The following is an 11,592-nucleotide window of genomic DNA, read 5'->3' as shown; positions in this document are numbered from 1 at the left end:
CAGACAACACAACCTTGTTCAAACTGAAGAGAACCTGAAACACTTGTTGCAAAAGGTCAAGGACTGCAGCCTTCAATGTGAATTGAAACTCAACATCAAGAATACAGAGATTCTCACCACAGGGCCAATTAACAGCAGCATGATAGATGGAGAAGATAATGACATTGTTAACAATTTCAGTTTGCATGGCTACATAATCAAAATTTTTGGCACCAGAAGTCAGTAAATCAAAAGACCAATTGCCATCAGGAATCTTTCCAGAGTGCAAAAGGGCAATGATGCCAGTTTGGATACTAAGGTGTGCCTGATCCAGGCCATGGTATTCACAATTGCTTGCCTGTGCTTCAGAGAGCTGGATAATAAATAAGGATGACAGAAGAATAAATTCCTATGAGTTATGGTGATGGAGAAGAGTACTGAACATACCATGGACTTCCAGGTTTGTTCTGGAGAGGGTAAAACTGAGTTGCTTCTTGGAGGCAGAGATTTTGAAGCTCTGTCTTCTGTATTTCAGGCATGTTGTCTGGCAGGACCAGTCTTTTGAGCAGACCATCATGCTTGGAAGGAAGGATGGAGTGATACCACAAAAGAGGCTGACAGTGGAGGAAATAGATGGATACAGACAGTAACTAGTAGAATGTGAGAAGGCGCCTCAGAGACTGTGAGATTGGCATAGGATAGGAAAGAGCTCAAGGCTATTGTGCATAGGATTGCAATGCTGGCAACTTGAAGGTACATAACAACAACAATCTACAAGGAGCTGAGATTAGGTAACTTTGTTCTTGACAGAAGGCTCCATTCATTAAACCATGTAGCAGCTTAAAGAGTAAAAGACTAAATTTCAGGTATATATTCAACATAAGATATTTCAAGATTGACTTAAAATTACCAACATGTTTCCAGACTCTTTTGTTTTCTTATTCATTTTGACCTCAGCTTGCATATAATTTTACAAGGAAGGGTAATGCATTTTAATTTCAGATACCAGGAAAAGGTCATGTTCCTCTAGTGCTTTGGACTTTGTATTCACAGACAAAAATCATTGAAAATTTTTGATACATTTCTCTTAAAGGTTTTAGGAAATTATAACCATGTCACTCAAACAGCAAACACTTATTTCAACAAGCATTTAAAACATTTGTTCTATGGTAAATACTAGGCAAATTGTTTATGAACTTGCCTGGCTAATTACTGAGTTTTATTATTCTTTATTTTATGCTTAGAAAAACAAGAGTGCAGTGTAGCTGTCATTAGATTTTTCTGGCTTAGTTCTGTGTTGATAAAAGTGTGACAAAAGAGGTGACAAGGGAGGGAAGTGTAACTTAACATTCAGTTTCACATTGTTTTCTTGGATTCTGCTCTCCTGCCTTTGCATTATTGGCATATGACACTCTATGTGTGCTTTCTGAATTGTGATCAGTGTTTTTTTTTTTACTACTATGACTCAATTAGATGTGAGTTTTACTCTTTCTGCAGACTTTAGTTTAGCAGACATTTATGGAACAGCATGCACCAGGCGCTGTCCTAGGTGCTGAATTTTCAGTAATAAAAGTTTCCTGTTCTCACACAGTGAGCATTCTAGTTGATAGAGGTAACAAAGGTGGAGTAGGAAAATCAAGCAAAAAATACTCAGTAACCATAACTGTTTCTGGCATACAGGAGGTGCTCAACCAACATTTGTTATTGTAATGAATGAGTAAGATAGTTTCTGATAGTGGTAAGTGATGTGAAGGAAATAAATTGTGGTAAAATAAAGCATTTAAAGTCATCATGTGGCAAGCCTCTCTAATACTTATGCTAAAATCTGATGAAAGGCAATGAGCAAGTTATACAGAGAACTAGAGGGAAGATAGAGGAAAGTACTAGTCAAGCATCACTGAACTGAAGACAAATTGTTTCTTTGGGAACATAAAGAAAGCAACGTGATTGGAAAAACCAAGTATAAGACGGTTTTAGAAAGATAAAGAAAAGTTCAGTTTTGCTAGACATTATAATGTTGTTGTTGATTGCTATTGAGTTGAGCATGACTCATAGCAACCCTACTAACAAAAGGCCTGAAACCATTGTAAAACTATCAACATTTATCAAAGTTCATCATTTTTCCAGAGGCATGTTGTTTAGGAAGTAGATGCCACTCCTTACTTCCAAAGGACATTATCAAGCAAAAGCATTTAGGCTTAATTCCTGGTATAATTGGTGGCTGTTTGAGGTTTAAGCAGGGAGTTGTTATGCTTTGATTCATGAAGTAAAATATCATTATATCTGATTTATGGAGAAAGGTTTGTAGGAGGCAAGTTTGAAAGCAGAAAAATCACTTAGGAAGTATACTAATTAGGTTGTTTTAGCAAATTAACAGGTTATCTGTGTTCTGAGAGACTGATGCAACATGGAGGAGTTCAGCTAACCAAAGCTTCAGGGCTGGTCCAACTACAAACATACTCATCTTTTAAACTAAATGTGCTGAATAAATCACACTTGTTATCATTGCTAATGTCTGATGGATCCTGGTTGCAAGTAAAGAACAAGAAGAATGTCTATTTGTGTTTTATTGACTATGTAGAGACATAATTGACAGTGTGGATCATAAGAAATTAAGGCCAACATTAAGAAAAATAGGAATCCCAGGACACTTATTTGTGCTCATGTGAACTCTATACCTAGACCAAGAGGCTATTGTGCAGAGCAAGGGAATATTACCTGGTTTAAATTTTAAAAAAGATATGTGTCAGGGTTGTATCCTTTCTTCACACCGATTCAGTCTGTATGCTGAGCAAATTATTCAAGAAGCTGGACTCTATAAAGAAGAATGTGGCATCAGATTTGGAGGAAGACTCATCAATAACTCATGCAGATGCTACAACCTTGCTTGCTGAAAAAGAGGAGAACTTGAAGCACTTGCTGAAGAAGATCAAAGAATACAGCCTTCAATCTAGATTGCATCTCAATGTCAAAAACCAAAAATTCTCATCATTAGACTAATAGGCAACATCATGATAGATGGAGAAACAAGTTGTCAGTGACTTCATATTACTTGGATCCACAATCCACATCCTTAGTACCATCAGTTAGGACATTACGAGACATATTGCACTGAGAAAGTCTGCAGTCAGGGATTTCTCCGAATTATTGAGGAGCAATGATGTCAGTTTGAGGACTAAGGTCAGGTTCAGACCATGATCTTTTCAATTAATTGCTATGCATCAGATAACTGAACAATGAATAAGAATTACAGAAGAATTGATACCTTTGAATTGATGAATTGTGGTGCTGCAGAAGAATACTTAATATCCCCATGGACTGCCCACATAACAAACCAGTATGTCTTGGAGAATATGCAGCCAGAATGTCCCTTGGAGACAAAGATGATAAAGCTTTGTCTCACAAACTTTGGGTATGTTTCTAGGAGAAATTAGTCCTTGGAGAGAGAAATCATGCTTGGAAGCATAGATGTTCAGGGAAAGAGAGCAAGACCCTCCATCAAATAGATTGGCACAGTGACTGCTGCAATGGGCTTGAGTGTCCTAGAAAATGTAAGGCCAGCACATAATAGGACAGGGTTCATATCTATTGTTCATAGGGTTGTGATGGGTCATACTGGACTAGATGACATCTAACAACAACAACAAGCTGAATAAATTACATCATTTCCCACAACTGTATTGATGTGGAATATAATGGCAAATACTGTTCTAATGAATATTTTTCATAGTTTCTTGCTTTCAAGCCCCTTTCAAATGTTCTTTCCTGGTTTCTAAGGAGTTAGAATCAGGTCAATGGCAATGGATCTGTGTTTGTAGAATTTCCCACCAGTCATCCTCTGAGATGGCCCCTTATAATCTCCATATAATAGTTTCCTTCTATACTGTACTAGTGTTAATTTGTGCAGTTGATAGACTACAACAGAAGTGATGGCATATGACTTTTAAGATTACATAAAAGACATTCTATCTTGGCTCCTCTCTCTGCATCAGTCACTCTGTGGGAGAAGAGCTTCCATGTCTTGAGAAACCCAAGCTGACTGGAGGAGAGGCCCCCCTGCCAATAAATTGAGACTTCTAGCCAAGAACCAGAATTAAGACTTCTAAATGGTCTCTCCAGCCTCAGGCAAGTTCAGCTGTTGCATCTTTGGTAAACAACTTAACTGCCATCTAAAATGAGAGACATTTAGCCCAAACCACCTTGCTAAACTACTCCCAGATTCCTAACTTTCAGAAACTATAAAATAATGTTTGATGTTTTCAGTTGCTAGGTTTTTACGTAATTTGTTACAAAGTGAAAGATGATTCATTAGCTCCATTTGAGAGTCCTGACACTGTCAGGCAGAAACCAGAAACTCTATTAGACTTCTTTGCAGTTGGGGCAGAGGCAAGTGACCTGAACTTTAATAGTCTGACACTTCTTACTTAGACTTCAATTCAGAGGAAAAGAGTACTGCAGAGAACTGATTCTGTTATGCATAGTGAAGAGAAAATGACTAGTGGTGAATCACACACCTAACCACTCTCAGTGTGAACTATTGTGCCCACATCTAGCAGTGGTGGAAGGTGGCAAAATCTCCACTGGAGTTGTCTGCTAATATAGCAGACTCCAAGCTGGAGTCTCTTCAGAGATTCTACCACCTGGGAATTGAGACTGACACAGAAACTTCCGAAAGCAAGCAGCAGGAAACAAAGCCTCAAAGTGGGTTAAATAATATAAAAATTCATCCCTTTTCACAACAAGAGTCCAGAGAGGGGAGGTCTCTAGAGGTGTGATGTTAAAACTTTGGCTATACTTCACTGGACTCTCAAAACTACCCTTCTCTGTGTTTTCTCCTTCCTCTGTGCATGGTTGCAGTTTGTTTGTGGCAGTTGTCAGCATAAAATTAAACATGACAGTGTCCTAAAGTAAAAGAAGATTGTATATATATATATATTTTTTTTTCCTCTTGAGGAACCACCCTTACTCAGGAGCCACCAAGAAAGCTTTAGACTTTCTCCTAGATCTCACTGACCATATTTGGTCAATTTCTCCATAAATCTCATGACCATGTAGAAGAAGGTGGCACTTCAGAACTGTTGGAGCTCTTTTAGAAGATTAATTGATGCTGATAAGTACTCAACATAGCTTATAAAGGGAGTTATTACAGAGTACAGGTGGTGTATGATAGTGGCTTATTTTAGGGAGATGGCAGTGAACACAGAGATAAAAAACTGTTTGGAGGCATGATAAACATCTAGAAGAAAATATATTTTGTATGAGAATTGGACCAGGAGAGAAATGAAAGAAAAAGTACAAAAAGGAAGAATGCATTGGTTTAGACATAAGAAATTGTGTTAGTAAGTTCCTGAATTGAAGAAAATTGGAGACAAACTAGGTTGAGGTATGGGTGAAGTTAAACATTTGGGTGATTGTCAGGTAGATGGCTTGGCATATTAATAATTTATTCTTAATTATTAATATGATTATTTTTATTTCAGAATTAAGAATTTGATATAATAATAATTTAGTTTGGAGTGAAAAGTGAGATCATGAATGAAGAGATAAACTTGAAAGCCATCAGTATATAAAGGCAATTTAAAATTTTGAGACTGAATGCAATTCTTTTGGGAAAAGTGTCAAGAGTCAAGACATGAGTATACATCTGAGAATCAAGTTCTGCAACACTGAAACAGTTAAGGCAATGAAAGAAACCTCAAAGTCACTGTAATGGCCAGGGTTTACTGCTCTGATAGAGACCAGTGCAACCCCAGAGTCCAAGACCCTTAGAGAGCCTCTGTGGCACAACCTTCATCCAAACAGTAGTTTGTTGTTAGATGCTGTTTATTCAAATATGACTGAAAGCAACCCTATAAATAGTAAGTAGATCTGAACTCTGTCCTGTGCTGTGCCATCCTCATTATCTCTGACACACGTGAGCCCTAAATGCTGCAGTCACTGTGTAAATCCATCCCTGGGGAAGGGGGGTTCTTTCTCTCACTGAACTTCCACCTTTCCAAGCATGTCATTCCTTTCCAAGGAATTGCCTCTTCTAGCAATATGCCCAAAGCACGTGAAAAGGAGCTTTACCATCCTTGCCTCCAAGGAGCACACTGACTGCACTTTTCTAACCTGTTTGTTCTTTTGTTGTTTTAAATTTTTTTTTAATTGTGGCTTTAACAAACATTTACACAAAAGTTGCATTTTCATTCATTCATTGCTACACATTCTCCTTTCTACTATCCAAGTTTTCTTTTAACAAAATATATTCATGAATTGTTGCATAATTTCCTCCTTTCTCTCCCTCCCACAGTTCACTTGGCTATGCACCTCTTATTCTGGTCAGTTGCCATACAAATAATACCTAATTATACATTCCTTTAAAGAGTTCCTACTTTCATCTATTCCATTGCAGTACTCATTATTTGTCCCATTTTTTAGAAGCATGAGCTGTTCAGTGCTCTTCTCCAGCACTACAATGCAAAGCCATTATTCTTCTTCTGTCTTCTTCATTATCAATTTCTCAGAAGCATAGCAAATTATTGAAAACACCATAGCTTGGATCAGGTACACCTTAGTCTTGCTCCTCAGTATGGTGTTAACTGTGTTTGGGAAGAATATTCTTCTAGGTGGTATAGCACTGGTCTGTCAATTTGCTAACAGAGGTAACTTGGTGTTGCTGTGATGCTGAATGCTGTGACACTGATGTGTCAAATATCATAATGGTTACCCATGGTGGACAGTGTTTGGTGGAGCTCCCGTTTTAAGACAGGCTTGAATCAGGATTGGCATCAACTTTGTAAACAACATGCCTCTGGAAATTCTATGAACAATAAAGAAACAGGGTTCAAATCTTTTCTTCAAAGGGTCGCTGTGAGTCGTGCTCATCTCAATGGCACTTAACACTAACAATTTGGAGGGAGCCCTGGCAGCAATGCTATATGTCTCCTGATTTCCTGACTGCTAACACTAAGGATTATTGTTAAGAGGATTGTGGATAAAAGGAAGATAAAATAGTGGACAGTTTAAATCTTTTCTCCATTTATCATGCCTAACAATAGACGTGTTTATAAAGTCAACAGTAACACCAGACAGACTATCAGCACTTAAAACACTCAAGCAAAAAGGATCACAATTTAACCAAAGATAAAACGGAGAAGGCAGGAAGGAAAGAATGAAGGGACAAATGGAAACAAGAACCATGGAGAGATAATGAGAAAAATGAGGATATGTTTTGAGGTTTGTCATCAATGTAGAAAAGCAACTTGTAGGAATGCTTGAGTTAATAACCAATCTACTCTTGTAAACTTTAACTCAAATCACAATTTAAAACCTCAACAAAAAGAGAATGAAAGAGTAGGCTGCAAAACAAGAATATCAAGGTAGCCTTCAAGAGATGGTCCCAGGTAGTTTGTTGTTCACCAGCATCCCAGCACTCAATTCCTCTTCATACCTGTCTATTCTCACCCAAAGCACTTAAAGATCACAGTAATTTCTCTTTTCATTTTCATTAACTGGAATCTGGATTTGGAGTTTCATATGTCAGATTTACTTTGAGCTAGTTCCATCTCTCAATTAAGCTGAAAAACCACTAGAAGAATAGATACATGAGGAAGAAATTAGAATACATGTCTATTAGTTCTTTTCTGAACAATATATATAAAAATATTGTTAGTACATGTCTTGGTAAAAGTCTAAAAGAAAAAAACACATTCTGCAAGATAATGTCTTAATATGTCCTTTAATATTACAAACATTTTAAAACAAACATTTCTTAGTATTTTATTTACACATTTGTGTAATAATAATTATTTAAATAGTCAGAGCAGGATTCAGACCTATTGTACTGAGCTCTGAGTCGCAACTGACTCTATTGTACATAATAACACACAACAACACTTCAGATAAACGGCACATTTATATATAACAGAAAATTGAGGAATGTCCTCTTTTGGTTTGCTCAAAGGAGGGTAAAGTTGTAGTTTGAGAGGTGCATCTCTTCTTCTAATTCAACTCTCAACTACAGGCTGACATCTACAGTTATATTAAAGTTCAGGTTTTGCATAAACCTGTCATTATCTGAACTTAATGAGTTTTTCTTCCCTGGACCTAATGCACTTTACTCAGAGAGATACAAAACCCCAAATCCTTCAAGAAATGGGAAATAAAGCCTCATTTTAACTTACTGCTGTCCCCTGGTGAAATTAAAGGATACTAACTCCTTGGAAACGATAATTTTTGGTAACTAGTCATTTTTTGGTGGGAACTAAAAATGGTTCAAAATGAAGAATAGTGTGTTTGTGGGTTGGTTTTTTGTTGTTGTTGTTGTTGTTGTTGTTTTAAATACAACCACATGGATTCAGGAACAGATGCCAGACTAAAAGAGTCCATAAACTCCCAACGTGGTGAGACCTGGGAAACCCTGTGAAGGACTTCAATTTTGCACATGTGGGCCTCTGTCAGAAGGAAATGACTTGGAGGCAAACTAGGAAGGGTAAGATGAATTTTCAGTGCTAGGAAGAAGGGGAGACTTGCTGTGAATAGCGAGGAAAAGCCTTGATTACTTTTCTTCTGGCGACTCTTTAGCTAGTTGAATATTTCATGACCACTTGTGACCAATTGGACTCCACAGTTTTTGTCTGTATTGAACTTTCAAAGCGACTTTTGTCAGTTGCTCAGACATCTCACGGGTGAGTGGCATCAGCCATTTAGAAAGGCAGCTTCTTGAGAGGAAAAAAAAATTTAGAAAGGAAATAAAAAAATAAAAAACCTTGATCATAGAGAAGTCGAAAATTCAGATCTTTCTCACCTAGCAGAAACTTGACTCAAGCTTTCTCTTCTGGCCTCGTTCTGGAAAAATAAATGTGGAACCATGGACATCTACTAGATGACCGTGGAGAAATACCAGGAAGGAGGTCAGACCCTCTGACCCGGAACGTTGCCATCTGTTCTCTTAAAATATTCCTTTCATGGTGCATATTTTCAGTGCTAAACTTAATAAATCTCTGCTTTCTTTAATGTCAGAGAGGTTTGATTTATAACTTTGTAATTGGCAATTATAAAACTGGAGATGAACCAAAACAGTTTGAGAAGAAGGAGTAAATCTTTTCCACATATCAGAGCAACTTGCTGCTTGGGGCCATGGTACAGTGCTAACAAAAGCCTGGTGGGAGAAGTGGAGATAACACAATTTCCAATTTGCTTTCATTTCATCTCACAAGCAAAATTGACTGTAAACAGAAAAAGATGCAGCTAACAGATTGAATCTTTGTAACAATTCAATATTGTTTTGTTGTGTGCTGTGAAGTTGGAACTGACTCACAGTTGATTTTCCTGTGAGCTTCCAGAAGCTTTAAATCACTTGGGAGGAGATTCCCTATCTGTCTCCCAGGAAGCACCTGGTGAATTCAAACTGTGTGCCTCAGAGTTGGTAGCACAATTTCTTAACACTAGGCGACTAGTACTCTTCAGTCTCTCTGGAGACTAAGGTGCGTCTGATACAGGCTATGGTCTTCGCAATCACTTGTTATGCATCAGAGAGTTGGACAATGACCAAGGAGGATAGAAGAATTGATGCCTTTGAGCTGTGGTGTTGGAGAAGAGTATTGAGAATACCACGGACTGCTAGGAAAACAAACAGATTTGTCCTGGAAAGGGTTAAACCGGGTGGCTCCTTGGAGGCAAGGATTCTGAGGCTCCGTCTAACATACTTTGGACATGTTGTGAGGAGAGACCGGTCCTTGGAGAGGGACATCATGCTTGGGAGGGTGGAGGAATAATTTGGGGAGGTCCCTAACTGCAGATTTTCCCAGTGCAATGTGTCTCCTTATTTCCTTACTGCTTGTACTAAGGATGCTAATTGTGAATCCAAACAAAATGAACTTGTTGACAGTCAATCTCTTCTCCATCCATCATGAAATTGCCATCAATCCCCAAGTGATATACATATTAATATTATAAGAAGACTATTTTAAGTATAGATGTGTTAAGTAACTTGCACAAGTTTATATAGTAAGTATTTTGTGAACCTTTATCACCTGTATTCTAAGGACACTTTATGATCTATTTGTATATTTTTAAACTCTGTTGACATTTGATGTCTTAATGAATCTTCCATCAAATGCTCGTCCTCCTTTGACTACCTAACTCTTCTTTGTTTGTCTCATTTTTTTCTTCCTTCTTTGGTACTTTTCAGTCATTTTTATCAGTTCCATGTGGCAAGAAGCTGTGCTGCACTCCCAAAGGCACAAAGTACAAGAGCTGTTCCTTGGGAGAAGGATGGGCAATCCCCCCTGTGTGATTAACTGACTTTGAAAACCCACTGCAGCATCAGGTATGAGTCGGTTCCAACTTGATGGTAAACAATAACATGTTGTCTACACTCTATGGCTTTTTATTTCTTTTTATTAAATTGTTGCATATTTTCTTCCCCCCTCCCTATCAATTTCCCCCCAGCCCTTCTCACAATGCTCTTAAGCCCTATTTTATTTTAGTTCTTTGCTTTCTGTGTACCATCGAGTTGGATCCAACTGGGACAGGAGATTGCTTCTCCTTCTCAGCAGAGCGTCTGGTGGATTCAAACAGTGAGCTTTTGGGATTGCAGCACAGCTTCTTGCCACTAGGCCACCAGAGCTTCCCAGCCCCGTTTTAAATGCCAACAGTTATTTCCCATTCTTCCACTTTTTTTCTTGGAAGAACCCATCCAATATGGCAACTCAACCTCTCTTTTCCCATTGATGAGCTCCAGCCTTTTCTCCTAAAATCTAAGTTTGCATTTCTAAGTGCCATCTAGGTTTCATTACATAGAACCCAAATACATTTTGAGAGCTTTTGGAGAGGATTTGGTTGCTTTAAAATTCTCATCTCTTCGAATCTTCCTCATTCTATTGGTTGCAGTCTTACCAATTATTTCTTGAAAGCCTTGTTTATCAACCAGTGCCTTTGGCTTGGTCCAGCCCCTCATCATAACTTGCCTGGTTTGTAGAATTAACTTTTGAACTTATATTGCTCTCAATCCTTCTCAGACATCACAGTGGGATCAGTAATATATTGCTACAACATATGCTCTTGCCGACCATCACGACACCAGTCCTTTCATCACACTCTCCTTAGTGCTCAAGTCCAGTGTCACCTAGGCTTTCTCTACTTTTCTGAGTGAACCTGCTTCTTTTGAACCAGGTCCTACTGCACCTCCTTCCCAGGTCCCCTCTCTGCTAATTTATTTTATTTTCTGGATGGACTAGAACAGATAGATAGGCTACCTGTCTTTTCATAACTTTCCAGAGATACCTTTACCATTCTAAGCCTGTTGTGGTTGAATTGGTTCTGACTCATAATGGTTTGTATACATAAGAGATGAATTGTGCTTTACAGGGCTTTTAAAGCAATGGCCTTTGGCAAGTTTGGAATCACAGAAGCCAAGAAAGCTTCAGATACAAGCTGTCAGATCATGGGTTGGAAAATGGAAGATATTTTCTGAAGGGACTTGGCAGATGGGAAGGGTTATCCTGGTGGAGGGTAGAGCTGGGAAGTAAGTGGGTCAAGGCACTGGGCTAAGGGTGGGGTCAACACTGTAACTAATGCTTAACTCCACAATAAGGGATTTATCTTTCACTGCTCCACAAATTGCTTGTC

Source organism: Elephantulus edwardii, unplaced genomic scaffold (genome assembly GCF_000299155.1).
Source record: "Elephantulus edwardii isolate Elephantulus edwardi_28Jun2011 unplaced genomic scaffold, EleEdw1.0 scaffold00044, whole genome shotgun sequence".
Classification (NCBI taxonomy): domain Eukaryota; kingdom Metazoa; phylum Chordata; class Mammalia; order Macroscelidea; family Macroscelididae; genus Elephantulus; species Elephantulus edwardii.
The sequence above is the reverse complement of the archived record's forward strand: the minus strand, read 5'-3'. Positions refer to the sequence as shown.